Source organism: Puma concolor, chromosome A1, assembly GCF_028749965.1.
Source record: "Puma concolor isolate L17-30 chromosome A1, mPumCon1.1.hap2, whole genome shotgun sequence".
Taxonomy (NCBI): Eukaryota; Metazoa; Chordata; class Mammalia; order Carnivora; family Felidae; genus Puma; species Puma concolor.
The window spans coordinates 229,693,787-229,707,568 of NC_141667.1; positions in this window are offsets into that span (position 1 = coordinate 229,693,787).

The following is a 13,782-nucleotide window of genomic DNA, read 5'->3' on the forward strand; positions in this document are numbered from 1 at the left end:
ATAAAGAAACTGATCCCATTCACAATTGCACCAAGAAGCATAAAATACCTAGGAATAAATCTAACCAAAGATGTAAAGGATCTGTATGCTGAAAACTATAGAAAGCTTATGAAGGTAATTGAAGAAGATTTAAAGAAATGGAAAGACATTCCCTGCTCATGGATTGGAAGAATAAATATTATCAAAATGTCAATACTACCCAAAGCTATCTACACATTCAATGCAATCCCAATCAAAATCGCACCAGCATTCTTCTCGAAACTAGAACAAGCAATCCTAAAATTCATATGGAACCACAAAAGGCCCCGAATAGCCAAAGTAATTTTGAAGAAGAAGACCAAAGCAGGAGGCATCACAATCCCAGACTTTAGCCTCTACTACAAAGCTGTCATCATCAAGACAGCATGGTATTGGCACAAAAACAGACACATAGACCAATGGAATAGAATAGAAACCCCAGAACTAGACCCACAAACGTATGGCCAACTCATCTTTGACAAAGCAGGAAAGAACATCCAATGGAAAAAAGACAGTCTCTTTAACAAATGGTGCTGGGAGAACTGGACAGCAACATGCAGAAGGTTGAAACTAGACCACTTTCTCACACCATTCACAAAAATAAACTCAAAATGGATAAAGGACCTGAATGTGAGACAGGAAACCATCAAAACCTTAGAGGAGAAAGCAGGAAAAGACCTCTCTGACCTCAGCCGTAGCAATCTCTTACTCGACACGTCCCCAAAGGCAAGGGAATTAAAAGCAAAAGTGAATTACTGGGACCTTATGAAGATAAAAAGCTTCTGCACAGCAAAGGAAACAACCAACAAAACTAAAAGGCAACCAACGGAATGGGAAAAGATATTTGCAAATGACATATCGGACAAAGGGCTAGTATCCAAAATCTATAAAGAGCTCACCAAACTCCACACCCGAAAAGCAAATAACCCAGTGAAGAAATGGGCAGAAAACATGAATAGACACTTCTCTAAAGAAGACATCCGGATGGCCAACAGGCACATGAAAAGATGTTCAGCGTCGCTCCTTATCAGGGAAATACAAATCAAAACCACACTCAGATATCACCTCACGCCAGTCAGAGTGGCCAAAATGAACAAATCAGGAGACTATAGATGCTGGAGAGGATGTGGAGAAACGGGAACCCTCTTGCACTGTTGGTGGGAATGCAAATTGGTGCAGCCGCTCTGGAAAGCAGTGTGGAGGTTCCTCAGAAAATTAAAAATAGACCTACCCTATGACCCAGCAATAGCACTGCTAGGAATTTATCCAAGGGACACAGGAGTACTGATGCATAGGGGCACTTGTACCCCAATGTTCATAGCAGCACTCTCAACAATAGCCAAATTATGGAAAGAGCCTAAATGTCCATCAACTGATGAATGGATAAAGAAATTGTGGTTTATATACACAATGGAGTACTACGTGGCAATGAGAAAAAATGAAATATGGCCTTTTGTAGCAACGTGGATGGAACTGGAGAGTGTGATGCTAAGTGAAATAAGCCATACAGAGAAAGACAGATACCATATGGTTTCACTCTTATGTGGATCCTGAGAAACTTAAGAGAAACCCATGGGGGAGGGGAACAAAAAAAAAAAAAAGAGGTTAGAGTGGGAGAGAGCCAAAGCATAAGAGACTGTTGAGAACTGAGAACAAACTAAGGGTTGATGGGGGGTGGGAGGGAGGAGAGGGTGGGTGATGGGTACTGAGGAGGGCACCTTTTGGGATGAGCACTGGGTGTTGTATGGAAACCAATTTGACAATAAATTTCATATATAAATAAAAAAAAAAAACACTTTGAGAACTTTTCAAAGGTTTTTATTTAGAGTTTCATAGATCTCCTCCAGGATTATGATGGGAAAAGCTTTGGGTGACTGTCTAAGGGAAATTCTTCTATGACTATCATATTTTAAGACCAGAATTCTAGTAATGGATCGATAAATACTGAATACTAAAATAGTCTGACAATCATCATTCTGTTCTCAAAAGCTAAATTATGGTGAAAATGGGCATGATGAAAAGGCTAATTGTCCAAAAAATTGTCCATTAATTGTCCAGAAAATTTTCTCATGTTTATGATGTATTTTAAAAAATCAAATTCTACGTATTTGAATTTGGTTAGCAAGTATTAAATTAAACAGAAGAAGGTAAATAATGTCCTTAAGGTCACTGAACTATAATATTTGGGAATATGTGGGAATATTTTTTAATGTTTTTGTTTATTTTGAGAGAGCAACAGAGAAAGAGTGCAAGTGGGGGAGGGGCAGAAAGAGACAGAAAGAGAGACTCCCAAGCAGGGATTCTCAAGCCCATTGCGGGGCTTGAACTCACGAACCATAAGGTCATGGACCTGAGCCAAAATCAAGATTCAGACGCCCAACCAACTGAGCCACCCAAGCGTCCCAATTTTTGTGAGAATATTAAAGCTGGGCTTCTTAAGAAGTATCCATTTAATTATTATCATTTTGATACCTTTTTTGTGTTTCCCTGAGAGAGTCGGAGAAGTGTATAGGTATGTGTATTTTCTAATCTTGAAGTCCTGATACTGTAAGTCTAGCTTGCTTATAGGTAAAGATAAAAATTTGAGCCAAGCTGGCTTTGAATCAAGGTGATTTCCTTCCTTTGATTCTTCTTTACCTCCTTCACACCCTTTGTGTTTTGTTGTTTTAGGCTCACAGAAAAACTGTGCAGAAAGTACAGAATTCCCATATATCTCATCACCCTCCTTCCCTGCCCCCAACACTGTCTATTTCCCTTACTAGCATCTTGGATTAGTGCGGTATGTTTGTTACAATTGATGAGTCAATATTAAAACAGTATTAACTGAAGTCAACAGCTTACATTAGGGTTCCCATTGCTATTATACATAATGTGAATTTGACAAATGAGTAATGATATATATCTACCATTACTGTATCATAAGGAATCGTTTCACTGCCCTAAAAATCCCGTGTCCTCCACCAATTCATCCATCTATCCCTCTCTCTGAATCTCTGGCAACCCCTGATCTTTCAATAGTCTCCATACTTTTGTCTTTTCCAGGATATCATATGAGTGGGATTATACAGTATGTGGACTTCTTAGGTTGCCTTACTTCATTTTAACAACATGTATGTAAGTTTTCTGTGTCTTTTTATAGCTTGAAAGCCCATTTATTTTCATCACTGAGTAATATTCCATGTCTAGATGTGCCACAGCTTATTTATCCATTCACCTACCAAAGGATTTCTTGTTTGCTTCCAAGTTTTGATAATTATGAATAAAACTAAAATAAACGTGCATACACGTATTTGTGTGGACTTAAGTTTTCAACTCATTTAGGCAAACACCAAGGAGCACTATTGTAGGCTCATATGGTAAGAGTATGTTTTGGGGTGCCTGAGTGGCTCAGTTGGTTAAACATCTGACTCTTGATTTCAGCTCAGGTCATGATCTCACAGTTTTTGAGTTCAAGCCCCACATCGGGCTCTGTACGGACAGTGTGGAGCCTGCTTGGGATTTTCTGTCTCCCCCTCTCTTTGCCCCTCCTCTGCTTATGCTCTCTCTCTCATAAATAAATAAATAAACTTCAAAAAAAAAAGAGTATATTTCATTTTGTAAGAAACCTCCACACTGTCTTCCAAAGTGACTGCGCCATTTTGCATTCTCATCAGCAATGCATGTGAATTCCTCTTACTCCACACCCTCACCAGCACTGGGTTGTCAGTGCTTTAGATTTTAGCCATTCTAATAGATGTGTATTGGTAACCTGTTGTTTTCATTGCAATCCTTGATGACAGATATTGAACATCTTTTTATGGATTTATAAAAATTTGCCATTTGTGTGTCTTCGTTGGTAAGGATTCTGCCCAGATTCTTTGCCAATTTTCAATTGGATTGTTTGTGTTCTTATTGTTGAATTTTAAGAGTTCTTTGTAGATGTGAGATACCAGTCCTTTATCAAATACATGTTTTGCAAAGATTCCTTTTTTTTAAACCTGCCTTTCATTCTTTTAACACTGTATTTCACAGAGCAGAAGTTTTGAACTTTTAACGAAGTCCAACTTACCAATATTTTCTTTCATGAATTAGGCTTTTAATGTTTCATCTAAAAAGTCATTGTGAAAATGAAGGTTGCATAGATTTTCTCATCTGTTATATTCTAGGAGTCTTATAGTTTTGCATTTTAAATTTAGGTCTATGAGGGGTGCCTGGGTGGCTCAGTCTGTTGAGCATCTGACTTCTGCTCAGGTCATGATCTCACGGTTTGTGGGTTCGAGCCCCGCATCGGGCTATGTGCTGACAGCTCAGAGCCTGGAGCCTGCTTTGGATTCTGTGTCTCCCTCTCTCTCTTTCCTCCTCTCCTGCTTGTGCTCTCTCTCTGTCTCTCTCTGTCTCTCTCTCTCTGTCTCTCTCAAAAATAAATTAACATAAAATTTTTTTAAAAAATAAATTTAGGTCTATGATTGTTCTTGAGTTAATATTTGTGAAAGGTGTAAAGTCTCTGTCTAGATTCATTTTTTTTTTTTTTTTTTTTTTGCGCATGGATGTCCTGTTGTTCCAGCACCATTTGTTAAAAAGACAATCTGTTCTCCATTGAATTGCCTTTGTTCCTTTGTCAAAGATCAATTGATTACATTTGTGTCGGTCTCTTTGTGGGCTCTCTATTCAGGAGCTCATATTATTATCAAGAACTCTGATTATTTACCATCTTTTGCTTTATGGCATTACGGGGTATTAATAATTTCCTTCATGTTTTTGAAGGTAAAATTTGCAAATAGGAAAATGCACAGATCTCTTCCCTTTTTAGTACCTGATGAACTTCTTTGTTTTTGTGATGCAACAGTGTGAAACAATTTATATTTTATAGTGTAATATTTATAATGAGGTTAAAACACTTTAAAGAGTGAAAGTCCATCTTTCTGTGAGCTTACTGTTTTGTAGACTAGAGGCTGTCACCATCACAATCACCTCTGTCATGATCAAAACAAACATCAGTGGATCTGGTTTAGATTAGTTTGAATCCAAGGTCTGTGCTGCACATGCTTGTAGTACTTTATGCAAATTATTTAATCAAGAATCTGCTTCTGTGGTTAAAGAAATGGAAATAATTATGCATAGCTGTCAGTACTGTGATAAAGATTATATAAGAAAATATATTTGAAAGGGCTTTTGTAAAATAGGAAATTCTGAACAAATGCTGGCTATTGTTTTCATTGAATAATAGCATTTTAAGGGACTGTTTTAAAGATGAGTACTTCCAGCTGCCATCAGACAGGTGATGTTTTTAAACCAGCAATTAAAGCATTAAAATATTAAAATCACTAAGAATGCTTTTATAAGTGCCTTCCAAAGAAGATTCCACTGAATCCCATCAAACTATGTTGAAGATTGTAACTCTAAGCCATATTATTGTATGTCTAATTGAAATCTCTCACACTGTATTGCTTTTTATCCTACCTTTGGTGAAAAAGATTCTAAATTCCCTTCAATGTTGTTACTGTGAAGAAAAACATTTGAGGAATAGACCATCAATAATGTGGATAACTGATATGTAGTTTTTATTTTTCTTAATGAGAAAATTAGCCAGTTGAAAGCAGATTTATTACAGTTATCAACCATCAAAAGAGTGGCACCAACAATAATTCAAAATATTTGAAGAAAAAATAGCCAATTGGTGTAGAAACAATGTGTTATCTTAACTGATCTAATAATATTAATCTACTAACTAGTTCATTAATTCATTCAATGAGGAGTTAAAGCTCCGACTGAACTAGATGCTGTGGTAGAATCAAAATACTTTGGAAATAGACCTGCCATCTTTGGGGCTCCTGGGTGGCTCAGTCGGTTAAGCATCCGGCTTCCGCTCAGGTCATGATCTCACGGTCCGTGGGTTCGAGCCCCACGTCAGGCTCTGTACTGACAGCTCAGAGCCTGGAGCCTGCTTCAGATTCTGTGTCTCCCTCTCTTTCTGACCTTCAGCCGTTCATGCTCTGTCTCTCTCTGTCTGAAAAATAAATAAACGTTGAAAAATTAAAAAAAAAAAAAAAAGGAAATAGACCTGCAATCTCAAGCCACTGAAGATATCAGTCCCATGTTGACTTTTTTTTTTGGCACTATTAGCTGTGTCCACATCATTCTGCTTGAGCATTAGATGCTGTGGCTACCAAGGAAGGAGAGGGGCATCCTAGGTAGAAAGAATGGCATGTGCAAAAGCATAGCAGTTCAGAATGGGGTGCTGTGGCCTTCTTTCTATCTGTGTCCCTATCCCCCAAAATATAGAATTTTGGTCAATGGGGGAGGAAGTCCAGTTGTCTCTTCCAGATTCTGAGTTCAATGCTGGTGCCGCTGGCACAGGGATAAAGAAATAAGTATATAAATTCCTTTGCTCCAGAGCTCACTGGGTTGGTCAACTATTTGCTCAGCTGTAGTAAAGAAAGGATTGGTAAATATGTAAATCTCATACTAGTAAGAAACCATAATAACTCAGTGAATAAAATTAGCTAGCTTTTGGGGCACCTGGGTGGCTCAGTCGGTCAAGAGACTGACTTTGGCTTAGGTCATGATCTTATGGTTTGTGGATTCGAGTCCCATGTCAGGCTCTGTGCTGACAGCTCAGCGCCTGGAGCCTGCTTTGGATTCTGTGTCTCCCTCTCTCTGCCCCTCCCCTGCTCGTGCTCAGTCTCTGTCTCTCTCAAAAATAAATAAACGTTAAAAAATGATTTAAAAAAAGGGGCGCCTGGGTGGCTCAGTCAGTAGAACATCTGACTTCAGCTCAGGTCATGATCTCACAGCATGTGAGTTCAAGCCCCGCATCGGGCTGTGTGCTGACAGCTTGGAGCCTGGAGCCTGCTTTAGAATCTGTGTCTCCCTCTCTCTATGTCCCTTCTCTGCTTGTACTCTCTCTCTCTCTCTCTCTCTCTCTCAAAAATAAATAAACATTAAAAAAATTAAAAAAAATAGCTTTTTTGGGAACTTTTCAAATGTAAGCTTTTCCTACATTTTTCTTAACCCATAGATACATCTTTTTTTTTCTTAAAAAAAATAGACACATAGTAGATAATGAAAATGTTATAGCACTTTGCAAGCCATAAAGTGCTAAGTTAATTAAAATAGTTGATATTCCTTATTCATTTTCATTTAAAATCTAAACCTCTTATTTTCTAAATGTTTCAACCCCATAGTTTTATTAATCACCCAGTAAGTTTTTTTTTTTAATTTGGATCCTAAGAATGAGCTGTATTTTAAAGCAATGATCAGCTCCATCTAAGGTTTTTCCTGTACAAGATTCTATACTCCTTCTTCCTATGATGAAAAGCAGCAGGGAGAAGGTGGCAGTGGGATTAGTTTAAAAACTCTTGGTACCTACCTGAAATGAACTTGCTGGTTGTACAGATTAGATGAGCAAGTTTGACAGCTAAACTCAAATATATACAACATGTTGAAATTTCGTTTGACACTTGATTTTTAAAGAATTTATCAAAATATACACATTAGTCACCTCTTTAAAAAACTGAGAGCAACTAAATCCTTGATATGATCGATGTGGAATGAATGTTAGTTACTTCAGAAAGAAAAACAAGACAAACTGCTAGTGTCAACCCACTACCCATATTCTGCAAACATTTAAAAAATTTTTTTAATGTTTATTTATTTTTGAGAGAGAAGGACAGAGTGCAAGTAGGGGAGGGGCAGAGAGAGAGGGAGACACAGAATATGAAGCAGGCTCCAGGCTCTGAGCTGTCAGCACAGAACCCAACACAGGGCTTGAACCCACGAACCGTGAGATCATGAAGTTGGACGTTTAACCAACTGCGCCACTCAGGCGCCCCTATGAACATTTTTGATAGCATATCCCTATTAGTAAAACATTTAAAAATATATCTCCAGCATATATTAATGTGTTTATTTACATATTATACCATTTATTACTAGTTATTATATACAATATAAAATATGCATAAAAATAGAAGTTTTTAAAAGAATGGAATTAAGGAGGAACTAAATAATATTTTAAATGATTGGCTAATTGTTTTAGACCTTTTTGTTTTTAAAGTTTATTTATTTATTTTGAGACAGACACTGTGAGTGGGGGAGGGGCAGAGAGAGAGAGAGAGAGAGAGAGAGAGAGACAGAATCCCAAGCAGGCTCCGCACTGTCAGCCCAGAGCCCAACACCGGGCTCAAACTCATGAAACCAAGGGTTGGATGCTTAACCAGCTGAGCCACCCAGGTGCCCCTAAGTGATTGGCTAATTTTGATGGTTTATGCTGTCATTAGCTAAGTGAATGTAAGAGTGAAGTCCTTTGTCAATGGTAATAGATAAAAAGGCATATTTAAGACTGTCTTCTTGAAAATTTCAAAAAGTAGCTGGACTAGTTCTTGTAAGAACTAATGAGATGACTTTTGTCTCTTAATGGAGTTGACACAGAGCTCATAGTAGAACAAGGAGCAGGGCCATTCAGACATACTCTTCTCCACTTGTGCTTATATTCTCAGTGTTGTCTGCATTTGCTGATTTCTTTACAGCATCCTTTTGTTTCACGTCTCCCTTATGTGAAGGTTAGTTAAGTTAAAGCTAGGTAACATAATGCACAAAGCCACTGAACCAAGCACATATAAGCTGTAATGGGCTGAAGTGGCCTGGACACGGGGTGGGGGCAAAAGTGAAGGGGTGGTTGTGAGCACGTTGTGTAGGCTAGTTCATTCTTGCTCTAATTAATATTTACCATCGAAGCTTTCATTTGTCATAGTAGCACTAAACAAGAGAAGGCAGTCATCAAAGGTTATATTGGAAGTCCGTATTTTTACAAACTACAATGTAGAATTCCTATTTAGTATTTAATATATAAGACAATAACCAGACAATAATCTCACTAAAAAGTCATGTAAACATTCAACATGGCAATATATGCAAAGAGTAAACCTGAAATTAATGGTGATTTTTCATTTTAAAATAATTTATCTAATAAATTGTACTTTAGACATACCATATTAGGGCTTTGGGTTGTTTTTTTGTGTTATGGCAAATATTTACTTACACAAAATAGAGAGGTATATGTACCATCACTGTGAAAACAGTGGTTTTAGATAGAAAATGTAACAACTTGTGCTATTTTGGTGGGTCTGCATCCCTACGTAAATAACTCCATCAAGTTTAGAAATATGTCTCAACTATATTTTATTGATTTTTCATTCATTATTTTTCCATATCTCTAAGTAAAGTTGAAATAATCTTTTTGGTCTGGTACAATTTAAAGGAACCTGTAATCTTATAAATATTAGAAGTGGTTCATTGATGTCAAAATCTTCTGGATAAAGATGAGACCAAAGTCCTTCCTCTGGGATGATCTGTGCTTTCATCTATTATGTTCTGTCACAGATTAAAAACTTTGCCTTTTGGGGTGCCTGGGTGGCTCAGTCGGCTAAGTGTCTGACTTCAGCTCAGGTCATGATCTCATGGTTCTTGAGTTTGAGCCCCATGTTGGGCTCTGTGCTGACAGCTCAGAGCCTGGAACCTGCTTCAGATTCTGTGTCTTCTTCTCTCTCTGCCCCTCCCCTGCTCGTGTGCTCTCTCTCTCAAAAATAAATTAAAACATTAAAAAAAATAAAGAGAAATTGTCTTTAAAAATATTAAATAAATAATATTATAGGAGGTACAGGGATGTGACAAAAACCATGAGTGTTGCCTAACCAATGGGAAAAGACTGGGGAGCCCTGGATGAGAGGCATGTGGGGGGCTGGTACATGAAGGGATGTGGTGCCATGTCTCATTTCACTGAGTGTGCTGCAGAAAACCATAATTAGTGAACACACCATTAAAAGCAAGTGCTGCTCTGGGTGGCTGGGTGGCTCAGTTGGTTGAGCATCAGGACATGATCCCCCAGATCATGGGTTTGAGCCTTGCGTTGGGCTCTGTGCCAACAGCACGGACCTGCTTCAGGTTCTGTGTCTCCCTCTCTCTGCCCCTCCCCTGCTCATGCTCTGTCTCTCAAAAATGAATAAACATTAATAAGAACTCGTTTAAATAAAAAAATAAATAAATAAATAAAATAAAAAGCAAATGCTTCCCCAGTAACATGTTTTCTTTCCAAAATGCCATCAAGTTTGTAACATTGATATGAAATATGGAAAAAGGCAAAGTTTTTTTTAATATTTATTAATATTAAATACCAGAGCACTGTGGTAAGGTAAAAAGGTACAGCCAGGCCAAGAGGGTGCCCTAAATCTAGGTATTTTCTGAATCTGGTCTCACCAACTAAACTAATAAAGGAACAATGTATCAGTTAAAATATTTGGTGTTCTTCTGAGGTATAGTTCATAGATTATCTACCTTTGCTCCATAGAACATATCCCAGAATACCTATTTACTTTAAAACATGACCAACAAAACTTTAATACCTGTCACCATAATACAATCTAATTGTCACTGGAGATGTTCAGTAACCTGAGGAAAATCAAGGCTTTTGTATATAACAAGTACACCCAGACTTTCAGCCATTTAAGATCTCTAATCTTATAGAGATTTCAATAATGATTTACATATTTTATAATGGGATCAATACTAATGTATTTTCCCTTTAAGAGCTCTGGAAAAAATTGAGCTTAACCTGCTTTTGGTGAAATAAAATTGTTATTCCTAAGTAACATTAGCTCCTATATGTGCTGTTTTGTTTGTTTATTTGCCTCAGGATGAACTAAATATAGGATGCATGATTATAATATAATATGACATATTTCCATTTGCCACACATAAAAATGAATCTCATTACTTGATACCTTTGCCTTTTATAAAATTAGGTCCCTCCTTTCAAAGGCATTACAAAACGATGGGGAAGCAAAACTAATAAACATGAACCAATAAATGAAAAATTAAGTGTAATGTATTTAATTGTGTAAATTGTGTATAATTCCATGAAACTAAATTTATTTCACATTGGTTCAAAAGTCAGTATTAGGATTCTTTTACCCTGTTAGTTTTCTTTTTCATATAAAACTTCTACAAAGGGTTATAGTTTACATTTTTTTGTAGCTGTTTGATAAATGTTACATAAAATCATTATAGGCTCAGATCCCCTCAGATTTTTTTTTTTTCTGTTATACCTATGCAGGGCATTCTGCCCAGGAAGCAATCAAGTAGGAAATAGATCAAGAGGCAAAATTTTTTATTTAATTTATTTTTGAAAAAGAGCCTGAAATTGCTAATCTGCATAGATATATTGTGCATATGGCTTTTATTTTAGAGTAATAAAAAGTTAGGAAAATACATAAGAAAATTGTCAAGAGTAAAGATAATGGTATTTCCAGTTATTTTTTTTTTTGCAACTCCTTAAATACAAATTATTTATTCAATAGAAATTGACCAGTAAGCCCTCTTTAGAGTGTAGTGTATATATAAAGCATTGATTCAATGTTGTATTGACCTCATAGACATTTAAGAAATAAATAAGTTGGCATATACAATGTCAGATACTTAACTAGAGCACACATTTGTCAGGGACTTCTAACCTTTATGTGACTCCAAATTATAACACTTTTTTTTTCTACCTAGATATAGATTGTACTTTATATTTTTAATGTTTACAGTTTATAAGCTGAGATGTTTTCTTATGTAAATGCATTTATCCAGGCTTCTCAGAAGTTGCCTGGGGCCCCTGTAGTCTAGACTATTTTTGCAACTAGGCAGGATCCCCAAATCCCCCACTTTTCACTATAGGAACCTAACCTAACCAAGTTATACGGTATAACTTGGGAAAGAGAGCAGAGGCCACAGAGCCATGATTTTTTGTTATAATAATGTAGAAATGGGATGTATGTCCTGGGCCATTGAGCATATTAAAGTTTATATTTATAAAACAGTATAGAGGATATTTTGAAAAGTAGTTTGTAACCCAGAGCCATTTGAAAAAGTTGTATCATATGAAAGAATATCTGGTACCCAGAAAGAGAAACCCTAGACAATTAAAGATTAAAGATTAGGATGTTACTCTGCAGGCAAGGCAGGAGGGAGGGAGGGAGAGACAGAGAGAAAAAGAGAGAGGGAGAGAGAGATCCAGCACCTTGCTTGCTTATTTGAGCAAGTATACAGTTCCTTATATCTGTTTTGCTGTGCAATTCAATTATTATTTACTAGGCTTTGATGTTTCCGAGCACGCTGTAACTTCAGGTGCTCAGAACATTCAGAACATTGGTCTAAAATCCCCCCTTGTTATTTTCTCTCTTAACCATGCTTGCACTGGCACCAAGTTTTTCTCAGTATTTCCCTGGTTCTCAGAATCCCATGTGGTCTTATACCCGGAAGAGGAATATTTCCGGGTCCACTCAAATCTTTTTCTCCCAGCATCCAGTCCTATTGCAGAAGGGGAGTGTGCTGTTTCTGTGTCTGGCAGGCACCTGCTATAGGGCAGGCCACACCTCCTTTCAGAACGCCTGCATAGCATCCTCATCCCGCGGAAGAAGGGAAAAAGGTGGAAGGGCCCACTGCCCACGTTAGAACCTATTCGTTTCTGTTGGCGATCTGGTGAACTTGAACGTGGAATAACTTCTGGCCACAATGGGGCAAGAATGTGGCCCTGCTGGCAGAGCAGGGAAGGAAGCACCATCCAAGTCCCTCTGAGTCCTAGCATTGGGTATTTGAGTCATGTAACTAATACATAAGATAAGGTATGCAGAAGAATACAAGCAGTAAAACAACCGTCACACTAAATTTTTAACTCTCTACATTAGCTCTTTCTCACGTATTCTCAAAAGTAAAATAGCCTTAAAATAAGTTGAGTTTGTGGTTTGTTTTGTGAGGAGTTGCTCACCTGCTTGCTAACGACAGAATGTCACGTGAATTATAATTGCCGAACGAACCAAAAATGAAGCTAATTCTACTTGTCCTCCTCTAATGCGTAAAATTCATCAGCATGGAATCTCAACTCTTCAGAGAGAAGCAGATGTCTTCTCCTGATGTATCCGCTAAATGCCCAAAACCTCCAAGTGTGTCCAGATGGAGCTACAAGACTCCACCCTGGGAATTCCTGCCAATCCACGGGAGCCAGAATTTCTACCAAAGCATTCCTCCTCAGGGAGGGAAGCTCTTGCAGCCAGGTGCCACACAATGGCCCCAACTCTTAGGATGTCTGGCGGCTTGAGCATCGTGAGGGATGTAAAAGAGGCGAGTCATGGGAGCACATCCTTTCCCGCCATAGGGGCAGAAGATAATATTTCTATTTCCTCCCTTGAGAGCCGTGTCTCTTTACACGTCAAGCAGTCAGAGCTTCAGAGAAAAATCCAAAACAAACCCTGAATAAAACCCAGCACAATGTGTTTTGCCAACCATCACCGTACAACCCTTGCTGCTGACAGAGAACTCAGGATATGTGAGGGGACAGCTGCCTCATTGATGCGTTGGCAGAAAAAAAGAAGGGGGCTAGGGGTTATTTTCCCACAACTGCCCCCTGGGAAACACCTGTAAAGGAACCCCTGTCAGGAGCTTTCCCCCAAAGTAAGCACAAAAGATTTGCATCGTGAAGAGAGTTTCAGCCCAAGTTTTGGAAACAAACTAGGTAAGGACAAAAGTGAACAAAAGAGCAATCCATCTGGTGATGAGTTGTTACCTAATGGCGAGGACTGATTCCTACAAGTGTTTGAAGGGTAGCCCCTCCACCTTCTCAGTTTAAATACGTTATAATACTCTGGTCAAGAAAAGTGAAGGGCAAAACGATCATTAGTAAGGCTTTATATGGGGGCAAAATTGGTAACAAATTATAAAATTTAAATTATCTGTTCATTTTTCAAGCAT